The 16,563-nt window shown below is 47.2% G+C and overlaps 1 protein-coding gene across 1 annotated transcript in view; it reads left to right on the top strand.

Moving 5' to 3' along the window:
* IGSF22 (immunoglobulin superfamily member 22) overlaps nucleotides 1–16,563 on the top strand; it is a 197,232-nt gene that overhangs the window by 36,449 nt on the left and 144,220 nt on the right. The window contains exon 2 of the mRNA XM_039533179.1: nucleotides 3,754–3,823. The gene's annotated coding sequence lies outside the window, so the exon portion shown is untranslated. The remainder of the gene's footprint in view (nucleotides 1–3,753; nucleotides 3,824–16,563) is intronic.

Below are 16,563 nucleotides of genomic sequence, written 5' to 3'. Positions count from 1 at the left end.
TCTTTAGTGACATGTTGCAACCAAGGCTTTTGTATGCCTTGAGGAGGTTTTCCACCAACAACCTGTAGTTGTCTGCCTTGTTGTTTCCGAGAAAATTTATTGCCACTAACTGGAAGGCTTTCCATGCCGTCTTTTCCTTGCCTCGCAGTGCATGGTCAAATGCATCATCTCGAAGAAGTTCACGAATCTGAGGACCAACAAAGACACCTTCCTTTATCTTAGCTTCACTTAACCTTGGAAATTTTCCACGTAGGTACTTGAAAGCTGCTTGTGTTTTGTCAATGGCCTTGACAAAGTTCTTCATCAGACCCAGCTTGATGTGTAAGGGTGGTAACAAAATCTTCCTTGATTTAACAAGTGGTGGATGCTGAACACTTTTTTCCTCCCAGGCTCCAATGACTGTCGGAGTGGCCAATCTTTCTTGATGTAGTGGGAATCTCTTGCACGACTATCCCATTCGCAGAGAAAACAGCAGTACTTTGTGTATCCAGTCTGCAGACCAAGCAAGAGAGCAACAACCTTCAAATCGCCACAAAGCTGCCACTGATGTTGGTCATAGTTTATGCACCTCAAAAGTTGTTTCATGTTGTCATAGGTTTCCTTCATATGGACTGCATGACCAACTGGAATTGATGGCAAAACATTGCCATTATGCAGTAAAACAGCTTTAAGACTCGTCTTCGATGAATCAATGAACAGTCTCCACTTATCTGGATCGTGAACAATGTTGAGGGCTGCCATCACGCCATCGATGTTGTTGCAGGCTACAAGATCACCTTCCATGAAGAAGAATGGGACAAGATCTTTTTGACGGTCACGGAACATGGAAACCCTAACATCACCTGCCAGGAGATTTCACTGCTGTAGTCTGGAGCCCAACAGCTCTGCCTTACTCTTGGGTAGTTCCAAATCCCTGACAAGGTCATTCAGTTCACCTTGTGTTATGAGGTGTGGTTCAGAGGAGGAGGATGGGAGAAAATGTGGGTCCTGTGACATTGATGGTTCAGGACCAGAAGTTTCATCCTCTTCCTCTTCCTCGTCTGACTCAAGTGAGAATGATTCTGGTGCATCAGGAACCGGCAGTCCTTCTCTGTGGGGTACTGGGCGTATAGCTGATGTTTGGATAATGCACAGTCCACTTTTTCTTCTTTGACACACCTTTCCCAGCTGGAGGCACCATGCAGAAGTAACAATTGCTGGTATGGTCTGTTGGCTCTCTCCAAATCATTGGCACTGCAAAAGGCATAGATTTCCTTTTCCTGTTCAACCACTGGCGAAGATTTGTTGCACAAGTGTTGCAGCATATGTGTGGGGCCCACCTCTTGTCCTGATCTCCAATTTTGCAGCCAAAATAAAGGTGATAGGCTTTCTTAACCATAGTGGTTATACTGCGCTTTTGTGATGCAAAAGTCACTTCACCACAAACATAGCAGAAGTTATCTGCACTGTTCACGCAAGTACGAGGCATCTCTGCTCACTTTGGCTAAACAGAAATGTGTCCCTTTGCAAAATCAAACACTGACAAATAAGAGAGCATGACACTGTATGATTTCTAGAGCTGATATAGGGCAATTTGTTCAGTAGAGTGATGAAAGCTTCGTTATGATTGCATCATCCATGACTTCTAGGAATAACATGATGCAATTCATATCATGTATGACGCAATACCAGCTTCAAATTGCATCATTCATTGTTTTGCCTAAAAAGCAAGTACTGTCCAAACCCAGTCATAGATTTATTCATAGATCCAGTCAAAGATGTATTTTAGTCATTTCTGGTTTAAACTGAGATCCCTTCCCTTTATAACTCACTTATCCTCCGCCATTCCCAAGTCAAGGGTCGTATATACTGACCCAATAGCATATCTTGAAAACTAGAGCCAATCAACAGTTTAAAGCATCATTTTCGTTCTCAGTGACCCAGAATTAGTAAAGTTTGACTACATTTATTTCAGAAGCATTTTGGCTGTAGAGCAGTGTTATGTCTAAATCTTAACCTGCTTACTGATTGGAGGTGCTACTTGAAATAAATTTATTCTGTTTATAAAGTTCGTCAATTTCAGGAAGCCTATTTATGGAGAGACAATTTCCCAAACCAAGAGTTGAGTCAGTCTAACCACAATTTAAAGCCTGTCATGCATCAAGGAATGAAAGGAAGAAGAGTTTGATTTATAATATGATTTTTAGTCAATAATCTTCACTCTAGGAAGGCAACAATCCTGCCTTGCAAATGTCACTGGGTGCTGACTTCAAAGGGTTCTAAGGATGTGCAAGAATCCACTCTTCAAACCCAGGAATATGTAGGGCTGAGCCCTTCTCTCATTGATACGTCCTCATTACTGTATTGTCTGAGGATCACACACTTTTTATTATAGTTATCCTACCACACCCCTGTGAGGTAGGGCAGTACTATTATCCCCATTTTATAGCTGAGGTACAGAGAGACTAAGCAACTTGTCCAGCATCACATAGGAAGTCTGTAGGAGAGGGCAGACCTGACCCCAGGACTCTTGAGTGTTAGGCTAGCCGCCCCAGCCACTGGACCAGCCTTCTTCTTTAAATAAGAAACTGGCAAAACTGTCACTGACTTCAGAGGTGCAGGATTGGGCCATAGAGTTCTTTCCTTGTCCTGTTGATATGTTGATAAACAATTTGAAGTGTTGGCCATGCTGCCCTCCCCGCCCGCCGTGAGCACAATGATGGATACTTGATGGGTTAAAGTGTTTAGGCAGTTAATTGCTTGCTGGGAGCCCGGTTCAGTAAAGTGCTTACCATTTCCTGCAAGGGACTGGGTGCCCTAAATTCTTATGGACGATGCTGGGGTGCTCAGCACCTTACATGCTCAGCCCTTGCCTGTGCATTTGACACTGTAAAATCTTTATTTTGCTGGAACCTCGATAGTGTTTTTGTAAAAAGAGTATAGCACATATAAATATTACAGACAGCCCAGTACCACTTTTGTCCAGTATAAAACACACCATGAATGCAAAAGACCCCTACTATGACATGGACTTTATATTTCATACGTCTCAATGGTATGTCGTGTATATGCTCTGATCCTCTCCATTGATGCCAATAGGAGTTTTGCCGTTGACTGTGATTTCAATGGGAGTTAGACACCTAATTTCCTTTGTGAATCCCACCCTGAATGGCTGAGTAGCCTCACTTCCCTTTGAAGAGAGTGGGAAAGGAGGACACTCAGCGCCTTCCAAGATTGGGCCAAATGTTGCCTGTTATTATTATTATTATTATTTTATTATTATTTCAAAGTGTCAGAAACCAATTTTAAAATCCTCTGCTTTGTGCTATCCGCAGAAAAATAAAAACCTGAACCAGAAGCTAGATTAATTTCAACTTTTTTTTTTTAATGTTGTATAAAGACATTGCCTCCTGGACTAAAACCCTGTATCCTGTATATCGTGTATATCGCGTTTCAGGAAGTAATGAACTGTTTTGCTGAAGTATAATTAGGGATTTATAATGGAAATGCTGGTACAACCTTAACTATCCCATTGCAAATGTGACACTATTAATTAAGGGATCTCTGGGGTGCAGTACGCTCCTTGGTGAATTAGCCTGGTGGAAATTTATTGGCAATTTGCAAATTGGTTTCCAGTTTTGTTTTTAGTTTTCCCTCTTGTTACTGTACAAAGGAATTTTGATTCAGATAATAGGAGATTCTCTTTTACTTTACATTTCTCTTTCATCTCTGCTAAAGAGCACTCTCCCGCCCCTTTTTTCTTCCGTGCCTTAGGTGAGGGCTGTGGCATCTGATGATTCAGCTGGGGAAATCCTGGAGATGTGGTATAATGACTGTATTCTTGGTAAGTCTGTTTAGTGCCTGTTTAGTATTGTAGGAATTAAGTAGGAAATTATTGCCCTGACCTCAACGACAGGTCAAATTCTGATCTGAACTCCACATATAAATCTGGTATAACTCCTTTGAATTCAGAAGAGTTACTCCACATTTACACAGGTTTAACTGAGATCAGATTCGTGCCCGGTATAACTGGTACCTAGCATTTATTCTATTAGCGGACCCAGAGTAAGATATAAGTAGCTCTTTAATGCATGGGTGCGGGGGTTAGCTTGCCTTCTCCCATAGAAAACCCTCTGGACGGGGATGAAGTTGGGGAATGAAAGACCACAACATTATTTTTGTGGCGTTTCCTCTGAATCAGCTTGTGAGGTGGTGACTGCCCTCTCCCATGTGGCCTCAGAATGGGTGCTGATACCGTGAGGTCCCCGTGGATCTGATGGAAATCATTGAAAGCCCAGGTTTATTTGTACACTGTCACTGTGCGTTCTCACTGGCTTTGGAGTCCCCAGCCCTCCCTCAGCACCCTGTCAGTGCAGCTGCCTGCCTGCCATTTTCAGTCCTTCTACAGGGGGTTTGCATAATGTGGAGAACTCAATTTACTTTTAAGTAGATTCCCCACTGGGCTGGTGAGTGAATGCTGTCTGCAGCCCACACCATTCCCACGCATGGATTTCCTGACCCTATAGAAAGGTGGGGGTCATGCAGGAACAGTGGCAGCCCAACTCTGCTCAGAAAGGGAGCCATCCACTCTAAGGGAGGATCCTCTCTGCTCAGCAATCTTAGCAGGAAAATCTGTCCCTGTGTTATTCTGATATACAATTAGTACTTTAAGGATAGTTTTATCATGATTTGAGCCAGTTTTTTCCAGACATCCTGTATCACCAAGAATTCGGTTTCCTTTTTCTGCATGATATGGGATTTTAATCATTCTACTGAAAATATTCTGCACCCCTCATGGCTTGCCTATGCATAGAGCAGAGGTGGGCAAACTACGGCCCGCGCGCCACATCCGGCCTGTGGGACCGTTCTGCCCAGCCCCTCCCCCTCCCTTGTAGCCTCAGCTCGCTGTGCTGTCAGTGCTCTGGGCTGCGGGGCTGCGAGTTCCTACTGGGCAGCGCGGCTACGAGAGCCGCCAGGTGTAATGTATTAAATTGCTCCTGGGAGGAATGTGCTACTTACGGAGCACCAGGACTGGCAGCTGTAAGTAGTACACGGTAAGTAGCACATTCCTACGGTGAGCAATTGAATACACTACACCTGGGTAGGGGAGGCTGTGCCTCCCCAAACAGCCTGGCCCCCGCCCCCTATCTTCCCCCTCCCACTTCCCAGCCCCTGACTGCCCCCCTCAGAACTCCCGACCCATCTAACACCCGTCCCCTCCTTGTCCCTTGACAGCCCCCTCCCGCGACCTCCCACCCCAACCGCCCCCCGGGATCCCACCCCTCTCCACCACCCCGTTCCCTGTCCCCTGACTGCCCTGACCCCTATCCACACCCCTTCCCCTGACAGGCCTCCCGGGACTCCCACACCTATCCAACACCCCCTGCTGTCCCCTGATTCCCCCCCCAGGACCTCCTGCCCCCTATCCAACTCCCCTGCTCCCTGGCCCCTTACCATGCCGCTCAGAGCACCAGGACTGGCAGTCGTAAGTAGTACATCGTAAGTAGCACATTCCTACAGGGAACAATTGAATAGCACGACACCAGCCCTCCATACGCTTTTGGAACCCCAATGTGGCCCTTGGGCCAAAAAGTTTGCCCACCCCGGCATAGAGTTATTCTTGAAAAATATTTTAATCCACTTTGGAAGTTATTCTGGGATAGTTTTAAATTCACACCCTACCTTATTCTGGAATAAATTTAACGTGTAGACAAGGCCTTAGATGCTTATAAGCCCATGGAATGCCTTAAACCAGGGGTTCTCAATCTTTTTCTTTTTGAGGCTCCCCCAACATGCTATAAAAACCCCACAGCCCACCTGTGTCACAACTGTTTTTCTGCATATAAAAGCTGGGGCTGGCATTAGGGGGTAGCAAGCAGGGCAATTCCCCGGGGCCCCATGCCACAGGGGCACCACAAAGCTAAGTTGCTCAGGCTTCAGCTTCAGCTCCTGGTGGTGGGGCTCTGGGGCCTCGGCTGCAGTCCCATGCGGTGGGGCTTTGGCTTTCTGCCCTGGGCCCTATCAAGTCTGATGTCAGCCATACTTGGCAGACCCCCTGAAACATGCTCATGGCCCCCCAGGGGGCCTCGGACCTCTGTCTGAGAACCAATGCCTTAAACTATGACTGTACTGATCAGTGTAGAAGAAATTCCTCCTGCATAGTTGAGGTTTTGGTATTTCAAAAGAGCTTGGCTTCTATTCGGGCACCTAAATGAAGAGCCTAAGTTTTTCAACAGGGCTCAACACCCAGCAGTCACCACTGTTTTCAATGGGAGTTGTTGGGTGCTGAGCACTTTTTGAATACCTGATCATTTCATCTCGCTGCCTACATAGGGAGTGAACTCTTTTGAAAAATCTGGCCATTGTAATGACTGGCCTCTTTCTTGGAGATGAAATAAGTTAGTAGTGGCACCATTAAAATGTATCACTTCACGACTATCATACCTCCCCAGGCAGTTTTACAGCCCTCCGCCCCCTCCCCCGCCCCCAAGACAGGCAGAGATGGTCATTAGCCATGGAAGCTATTTTTATTTTTTTTATTTTAGCAAGTTACCCCAGCTAGGCACTCACTTAGGAATGGCATATCCTTTTCACTATGGGCATACCATGATAGGATCGGTTGCTACGTGGATAAACTTGACTAGCAACTCTTAAACTCAGCTAATGTTCTTTGGAAGCATGAAGGGCTGTTGGCTACCTACACTCCTGCCCCTCTGTTGGGATGTCACTGTGTTCACTTGTTTCAATAGGAAGTAAAAATCAAGGGATCATGCACCCACAATCATGTATGCTGGCAATAGAGTCTTCAGAAGGATATTTACATAAGAATCAGGCAACTAGTCCAAAGTATAATGGTGATCATTGCCACCCTCTCCCAGGGAAAGAAGAGGTGCTTTCAACTTGTTGATTTTGCATGAGGAAGCCCCTCATTGTGTAGAATTTAAAGATGTAATGAACAGGTCCTGGGCTCCTGTCAATAGCGAGTCCCTGCAAAGAATAAGATAGCAGGTAGCCCCAGCTGTGAACAGCAGTATGAAAATACCTGTTAGCAGAATGTAGGTAGGCAAGTAAGAAATGGGCAGGTTTCCTTAAAAGGTAGTCTTCTATGGGGGTGTGGTTAGTTTGCTCTGGAAAGCCCTTCCCACAGCTTACTTTGCCTGCTCAGAGGATGCTCAGAGATTTGAGCGTTAGCCAGTTGGTGGAGATTACTCACTGATGCTAAATGACTCCATGACTGCTTTGGCAATACCTCTGGCCAGACACTGAATATAGAATTACAGGATTTCAGCTTCTGTACATGGACTAATGGGCATGCATTGCAGCTTCTGTACAATGGGCATGTGATCTGTTTTTATCCCTTGTATATTGTTGTCGATCATAGCCAATATTCGGGCTTCCATGAAAGAAACTTTTAGCTACTTGTGTCAACCTTGAATTTCATCAGGTGCACTGCAGAAGTTTTGCATATTAGGAGTGAAATTAACCTGGGGCTGAAGGCCCTCCATGCCGCTTAAGCCCAGTAATTGCCCTGAGTGACATGAGGTGAGGAAAAAGTGATTAGCTGCATGGGGCCCTGACCTCTACAGCACCTTTAGACAGGCTAGTGTGGAGTGTGGCATTGAGGATGAGCAAGAGGTAAGGCTACTGGATCTGCAGTTATGTGGATCTAGCTATCTTATTATTCCTCATAAGAGTCCCAGGCTGGGGGATGTGATAATTTTGCTCCCCAGCCCTTATGCACTATATTCATATAAGGCCCAGCTAGATGAGCCCATCCTAGAGCCCTTAGATATTAGAGGTATTATTTGAGGATTATATTGTGACTTCTGGTACCAACTGGCACTGTGGCAAGAATTTTGTCCATTGTGTAGGAGCATGAAGCAGAAGCAGAAGGTTTCATTTCCTCTCACACACTTATTTTTCTTATGTTAGAATCCTGCAAAAATGTAACTGTACACTTTGCGCCATCCTCTTGAGAGCAGAGCTGCTTGGGTTGAGACAGCTCTTCCACATGGCTATGAGAACAAGGGCCCAGATTCTGATCTCAGTTATACCGGTGTAAATGTGGAGTAACCATTGTTCCTGAGATTGAATTTCTCCATTGGAATTACTCTAGATTTACACAACTTGCATCTGCAATTAGAATCTGTCTTAGAGCTTATCATACCAGACTTTTGTGCCTCCAGTAAATTGATTGCCAATTAACTTGAGGAAGTTAACATGTTTGTAAAGGCTGGTATGGATCCTCCACACGTTTGATCCAAGCTGTTTGTTTTTTACCTTAAACTAATCCCTTGGGTAACCTGGTAACCTTTGTATCTTTGATCAAATATGGGGGGGGGAAGCACCCACATTGGTCTTTACAAATGTGTTAACTACCTCAAGTTATTAGGCAGTCAGTTAACGCTTAGGCAGTCAATTAACGGGAGGTGCAACAGACTAGTGAAGATGTACCCTTGCTGTGTTTACTCTGTTGCTTCCATAGCTGAGGCCCTGTTAGGGCTCCCCTTATTTCCTCTCCTGCTGATTCCACTGCACACCCATTATCAGTGGCCCCAGGGGACACACACGGAGCATTCACATGCCCAGAGAAGGAAAATCTTAAAGGCACAAAACAAGCAACTTCTGGTGAGCAATTGAAAAGAAAATCAGTCTCAGTCATATGATGTTAAAAGAGTCTTGAAGATTCAAAGATCAGCCTCATTTGTACCAGATAGTAAGGGCTCGATTGCAAATCACATTGTAGGTGTGGAGCTACAATGGAGAGATTGTGGCTTGGGTACTCTGTCTTCCTCCCTCTGCTCCTTGCAATATGTGTGTGTGGCGGGGGGAGGTAAATAGGGGAAAGCAGTCTGCTCCATTCATGGCTCTGCCTTCTCCTCTGTGCCCAAGGAGGAACAGGGGTGAGCAGTCCCCTGTACTCCTTAGAATGCAGGTAGCATAGGGGTTGCTATTGTGTGTAGCTCTTGCACAGCATGCTGGCAAGAAGCTTTCTTGGACGCTCTTCCAATCCGGCATTCCCATGCAAGGGCTGCAAACAAACTGGCCCTCAGTATTTTACAATTATAGTATAGGACATATTGTGGTGGAATCCAACGTACTTGTTTAGATTATATACATAGAGCACAGCTGAAATGCCAGCAGCTGTGTGTGGAGAACAGCAGCCAGCACACAGCCTGCTGACCAGTCATCTCACCAAAACCTTGTCCTCCCCCTGTCTGTTTTCTACACATGCTGTCTCACATTTTACACTCAGACTATAAACTCTTCAGGATGGGCACTGACATTTTGTGGTGTGTTTGTACAATGGGCCTCTGGGCCCTTTTACCATACAAATAATACCTACGCAGGCGGTGCACACTCCTAGCTTGTGTAGGCTGGTCTTATTGCAAGCACCAGGGTCCCCCATTCTCCCTGCCCCCTGGATGAGGTTCTCTGGGGGATCCTGGCATGGGGAAAAGGGGGGCACACAAAGCCAGTGGTGGGGGGAGAAGGAGGGCATGGGGGCAGACAGAGCCCCTGACCGGGGGGGGGGGAGGTAATAGGGTATGGGGATTCACGCAGAGCCCCTGCTGTGGGGCAAGAATAGTGGAGGCACACAGAACCCATGGTTGGGGGGGGGGTTGGGGAAATGTAGCATGGGGGAAGGGAGGCACAGAGGGCATGGGGGAAATTGGATGGGAGTGCACACATATCCGCTGGTGTTTGGGGCTGTAACAGGGCACATCTTAGCTCCTGTCTTGCCCCAAAGAAACTGTGCATTCACCGTGCCATTGATTTGAGTTCCCTCCACCAATACCACTACCGCTGTAGCGCTTCAGTGCCTGTCGGTTTAGGTGATCCACCTCCCAGCACAGTCTACACCAAGGGTTAGGTCGACATAGCTACATCTCTCAGGGATGTAGATTTCTTACACCGCTGAGAAATGTAGTTATGCCAGTGTAAGTTCTCAGTGGAGACTGGCCCAAAGTGATAAGCGTGCTGGCTCACCTGTTCGCAACCTGCACTCTGTCACGCGGGGAGAATGGAGGCACACAGAATGGGGAATATGAGAGGAAGTGGACTGGGAGACATACAGAAGTCCTGGAAGGCGGGTGATTGGGGGGAGTTGCAGGGAGTCCTGAAAAAGAGGGGTGGCACACAGGGCAGCAGGAATGGAGGGATGCAGGAAGCCCCAGTATGTGCAATGAACTTGGCCTACACAGGTTTTGAAGTGTGTGAGCCCCTAGTCCAGAGGTCCCCAAACTGTGGGACGTGCCCCCCTAGGGGAGTGCGGAGGAATGTTCAGGGGGGGCGCAGCTGGGGCCCAGCTCTGCTCCTGGCCTTGACTGCTGCCCCTGCCCTCAGGGCCCTGGCTGCTGGCCCCTGGCTGCTCCCAGCTGTGGCCCCAGCCTCAGCCCCCTTTCCGCAGTCCACAACCCTTCTCCTGGAGCCGTGGTCCTGCTCCCAGTTCAGGGGGAGGCACAGACAGAGGTGAGGGAGGGTGCGAGGTACAAAGTTTGAGGACCACTGCCCTACTCTATAGACAAAGGCAGAGGTGCTTAAGGCTGTTGTGTGATATAGGGATTTAGAAGTTTAACCGATTAACCGATAAGCATCAGTCTTATCCGTTTCAGTTAACGATTAAACTCTGCTGCTAGCTGGAGCCCAGGACTCCACTGCCGCCCGGGACGGCAGCCAGGAGGGACCCTGGGTGTGCGGCTGGTAGCAGAGTCCCAGGTGCAGCACGGGACCCTGGCCATTGCTGCTGGCAGCTGGGACCCCGGCCATGGGGGCCAGCAGTGGGGCCCTGCATAAAATGTGGGGGTGCTACAGAACCCTCCCACACCCATAGTTCCCCGGTTAAATGTTTTACCGTGTAACCGATAAAATTTTAATCGGTTACATGGTTACTTTTTTAAACTGCTATTTACATCTCTAGTGTGATAAAGAGGTGGCAGGGACTTTATGTGTCCCCCATTTCCCCTTAGTTTTTCATTTTTCGTCAAGTCAGTTGCCTAGAACATTTCCTGAAATCTTAGAATTGATCAGATGCAGTGTTCGAAAAATTACTCCATTACAGACAGACAGAAATGCCTTTGAGTTGAGTATAAGGCCTTCCGGGCACAGCCAATAACAACTAGATGACATCAAAATGATAACAAGCAAAAGGAATCTTTTGGCCTAGACCCTAAACTTTATGAAATATGGTCCAGGAGCATATGTTCATACAAAGCCGAGAGTACCTTACTGTTTTAAAGTCTCATCTGAAAAAGTCACACGTGCATTAAAACATTAAGGTACTTAGTTTATATAAATGGGAAGAATGAAGGCTGTGTTAAGCCTGTTGAGATTAGGGATGCCAACCCTCCAAGATTGTCTTGGAATCTCCAGGCCTAAAGATTAATCTTTAATTCTGTCATGTGATGAAACCTCCGGGAATACCTCCAAACAAAATTGGTAACCCTAGTTGGGATGCCACATCAAATTTTATTTATGCACGTCCCATTATGCCATCCCTTCCATTGTACCAAAGTATGGGACCCCATTGACTTTAAAAAGGACATGTTATGTGTCTGATACGTAGTGACTTCAATGGGACTCTGCAAAGGCACAGACGTCTGTCAACCCATATGGATTCTGTTGCATTCTTGGGACCTAAATCTACAGTGAATCTATAGTTTTACTTCAAGCACTACATTCAGCCACTGTAGCTTTGTACAAAACTGAGAGCAGGGCATTCAAAGCAAACAAACTGAGGGCCTGAGCCCAAACCCACCAAACTTACTGAAAGGATTCCCATTGACTTAAACGGGCTTTGGATCAGAATTTAAATTAGGCTCCAGTACAGGAAAATATCCCTATTTGTGACACCCTTAAGTAGATGCTTAAATCCAATTGAAGTCAATGAGATTTCGGTGTATGCTTAAAATTAAGCATGTGTCTAAGTGCTACCCTGGAAAGAGGATGGATTTAAGCACACATTTAAGTACTTTCTTGAACTGGGACCTTACTGTAGACCAGTCCAGCTTCCACCAATGTGTAGTTACAGCCACCTTAACATGAGTGTAGTTATAGCCACCTTAACTGCTCTGACTGATGAGTACGTAATGAAGATGTAAAAATACAATAAATTGGTGATCATCTTTCTCACCATGTGAGAAAGCAAAGGGATTGTGCCAATCAAATATGCGCATTAGATGACTAAGTGCTCCCACACTTTCAGTGTAGGCAGGGAATATGCTATGCTGCCACATATGTGCACCAGACACATACCAAATGCTTTTTATTCTGAGTGTTTTGTTTTGGGGTTTTTTTTTTAGATGAGAGTTCAGCTCACTGAGCAGGATGTTTATCTCTGTGCCTGGAAAACAATATTGGTCATAATTTTTAAAGTTTTTAAAACAGATAGCCAATAGGGATGCCCATCCTGAGTGACATCAGTACCTAAAGTGGTTGCTATAAATGTTCCTCAGGAAAGATTTGAGCATCACGCTTAGCATTTGAGTATATTACTAACTACTGAATGAACTTTTTTTTTTCTGTCAGAGGTGTTGCTGGAAAAGGGAAATTTTCACACGTAAGCCATATGATTTGAGTTTGATTTTGTTTCCTTGATAAAATATGTGTGATCAAAAAAAACTAACAAACTTGTATCAAGGAAATTAATTCCATCTAATTCTTGCTCAGCTATGCATATATGTGACAAAATATGCATTCAGACACTACTGGGCCTAGTGCCAGAGAAATTGCTCTTAATAAATACCCATACGTGGTTACAGTTATTTGAATTACAGTAGCACCCACAGGCCCAAACCAAGATCAGGGCCCCATTGTGCTAGAATCTGTACAGGCCCATAGTAAGAGACAGTCCTTGCCCAAAGAGATAGTTTAGATAGGCAAGGCAAATGGGGCAACAGGGACCCAGAGAGGTGAAGTGACTTGCCCAAAGCAGTACCACAGGTCTGTGGCAGAGCCAGGAATGGAACCCAGGTATCCTGTGTCCCAGTGCTGTGCCCTAGCCACTAGATAATAATGCCTCTTAGATAGATAGATAGTTTGATCTGGTCAAAATTTTTGAAAAATCTGAAATTTGGACAAAATTTTTCACGAACATTTTCCACCATATTTTGACCATAAGGTCATATGATGGGGCGCATGTGACTAAAAACCAGGCCTCCTGGGATAAAAGAGTAGTCTGTGGTCAAAAGGAGGGCATATCTGGGAGAGACTCTAGGAAGAGCAGACCTCGTAGTCAATACTCCATCAAGAATGTCTGGGTCAGTCAGTGGTACTGGAACCTGAGGGTGCTGCCGCACACCCTGGCTTGAAGTAGTAATAACAAACACCAAATACACGGTTTCCATCATCAACACCACACTATAAAAAATGTTCCAGCTCCCCTGGGGCCAGTCAAGAAAGCGCCAGTGAGGAAGCCAGGCATGGAGTGTATAGAGGCCCTTGGAGGGAAAGAGAGGGAAATTTAGGCTGCATGGCAGACAGGGCTGGGAACCCATAGTAGAGTGTGTAGGTGGATTCCCTATATATTGCCACACCGTGCAGGGCTGCCCAGAGGATTCAGGGGGCCTGGGCCAAAGTGGGGGAGCTGCGGCACTTGTACTCACCTGGCGGTGGTCCGGGTCTTCTGTGGCATTTCGGTGGCGGGGGGCCCTTCAGTTGCTCTGCGTCTTTGGCAGCACTGAAGGGCCCCCCGCCGCCAAAATGCCGCCAAAGACCCGGACTGCTGCTGGGCCAGGGCTCGTGGGGCCCCTGCAGGGCCTGGGGCCTGGGGCAAATTGCCCCCTTGCCCTCCTTCTCCCCCCGGCAGCCCTGACACCATGAGGTGGTGGAGTAACCCCGGAGAAGGAACTGAATAGATCCCAGCGTGGCTGAAGACAAGGTGAAAGAGGACAGACCTTCAGAGGGAGGGTTGTACCCTGTAGAAGATCCTGGGTTAGAAAGTTTGGTTTGGAGTTTATATTGGACTTAAACCCCTGGAAGGGGTGAACTTTTGGACTTAACTGGAGTGCTAAATAATTGCAAGGACCTGACAGCATTGGGAGCTGGTGAATGACTGACACGAAGGGAAAACTGAGGCAGAGAAGGGGTCTGATGCGTGGTTTAGAGAGATCCTGCTGCACAGTTCCTATCCACTAACACACCTGACCGCACACTTATAACCCATTTACTTCAGTAGGACTTACCATGTGTTTAAGTGCTTTGCTGATTCAGGGCTTCGAAGGAAAAGTGGGAGAATATTTCCCCAACAGCATCTTGTGCCATAGTAGTGGTGATGGTGATGGTGATATGTATTATAAGCCCCACAGGGCTGTTTCCATAAGTTGCCTGTGCAATGACTGTCTTCCAGAAATGAAGATTTCTCTGTTTTTTCCAGCAAAGGAAAGGAGAAGAGTAGCAATTTCTAATTCTCCGCTGCCCTCTCACTTTGTGAAATGTTTACTCTTTGCTAGATTTGTATTAAAATTCTATGTAGCAGTGCCTGCAGGTGTTAGTATCTCTCAGCTACTCCTGCAGGGCCAGAGCATGTGCGCAGATGGCTGCATGTACAATTGTGTATGTGCATAGGCAGAGACCTGGCCTATGTCTACACTTAAACCTCTGCAGCTGCAGCACTGTAGCACTTCATTGTAGATACTCATTACAGTGATGGGAGGGGTTCTCCTGTTGCTGTAGTTAATCAGTGTCCCCAAGAGGCAGTATCTAGGTCAGGGGTGGGGAAACTTTTTGGCCTGAGGGCCACATCGGGGTTGCTGAACTGTATGGAGGGAAGGCTGTGCCTCCCCTAAAAGCCTGGCCCCTGCCCCCTATCTTCCCCCTCCCACTTCCCGCCCCCTGATTGCCTCACTCAGAACCCCCAACCCATCCAACCCCCCTGCTCCTTGTCCCCTGACTGCCCCCTCCCAGGACCCCTGCCCCCATCCAACCCCCCTGCTCTCTGTCCCCTGACTGCCCTGACCCCTATCCACACCCCGCCTCCTGACAGCCCCAGGACTCCCACCCCTATCCAACCGCCCTCTGCTCCTCATCCCCTGATCACCCCTCCCAGGACCCCTACCCCTAACTGCCTCCCGGGATCCCACCCCCTTATCCAACATCCCCCGCTCCCTGTCCCCTGAGTGCCCTCTCGACCCCTATCCACATCCCCGCCCCCGACCGGCACCCCCGGACACCCAATCCAAAACCTCCTGTTCGCCATACCCTGACCGCCCCCGACCCTCCGCCCCATCCAACCACCCCTCCTCCCTGACTGCCCCCAGGACCCCGCCTCCCTTACCCCCGCCTCCCGCCCCTTACCAGCAGCAAGAGCTCGCAGCCGTGACACCTGGCTGGAGCCAGCTGTACTCCCCACGCTGCCCAGCGGGAGCGGTGGGCCAGCAGGGGAGGGGCCAGAGACTAGGCTCCCCAGTCGGGAGCTCAGGGGCTGGGCAGGACGGCCCCGCGGGCGGGCTGTAGTTTTTCCACGTCTGATCTAGGTCAATAGAAGAATTCTTTCATTTACCCTACCGCTGGCTATGCCAAGGGTCAGGTCAGTTTAACTATGTCACTCAAGGTTGTGGATTTTTCACACCCCTGGGCGACATTGCTGGTTGACCTAACTTTTTGGTATAGACCTGGCCTGAGTTGAAGCTCCCAGCTCAGATCTTAAAATATGAATTTGTACTAATACAGTGCACTGGGTGAAGGTAGTTCTGCTTCTGTGAAGTACTCTAAACAGTTTAGTATTTGGCTGTCACTATGCTTGAGTCTTGCAATTCCTTAATAATCAGTTCTCTGTGACTTATCCTCAGAGGCTTCTAATACAACAATAGAAAGTAGGCTGAATTCTTGTCTAACTTGGAGCCTGACCCTGCAAACACTTATGCCCATGAATAACTTTTCTCCTATGTGTAGTTAGAACTACTCACATGAGTATGGTTAAGTACATACAGAAGAGTTTTAAGACATTGTGCCCCTGTTTTTTAAAATCACTGGCTGCCTTTAAAATTCCATTCTGATTTTAAGAGTCATCTCATACTTACAGGCACATAACAATAGCAGCTTGGCATATCTTTCTGATTTCCTGCTACTGTGGGAATGTCTGCTCAGGAAAAGCCGTGTATGGACTAGCCTACCTGAGCCAGCCCCAGTCCAGCTAGCACGGGTAGCAACAGCAGTGAAAACAGAGCAGTGTGGGCTTCAGAGTAGGCTACTGAGCCAAATTCATACCCAGGGTCCATGCTGGGCTTGTACTATCCGCACTGAAGCCCATACTGCACTGTCATCACAGCTGTTGTTACCTGTGCATATTCCACATGTGGGTACGCAGGTGTTCCATACACTTGAGACCAGAGATTTCTAGCAAATAGCATCTGTTGGTCTGCTCCTGCTCAGTTGTTGCTCTCATGCTTCGAACCAAGGGTATAAGGGCAGGTGCCTCTACAGTTTCTTCTTACTGATGCCTGGCCTGAGTCAGAATCCTCTGTGTCCAAAAGTGTCTTTGCACTGTCTTCATACCTTTAAATATAATTGTATATAGTTTCTAGTGTTTTTAGTCTTCTGATTAGTTAGTGAACTGGGAGTACTCATGGCCAACCCGCTATACAT

This window comes from Mauremys reevesii, linkage group 4 (assembly GCF_016161935.1).
Source record: "Mauremys reevesii isolate NIE-2019 linkage group 4, ASM1616193v1, whole genome shotgun sequence".
Taxonomy (NCBI): domain Eukaryota; kingdom Metazoa; phylum Chordata; order Testudines; family Geoemydidae; genus Mauremys; species Mauremys reevesii.
This window is presented reverse-complemented; position numbering and strand designations above follow the sequence as displayed.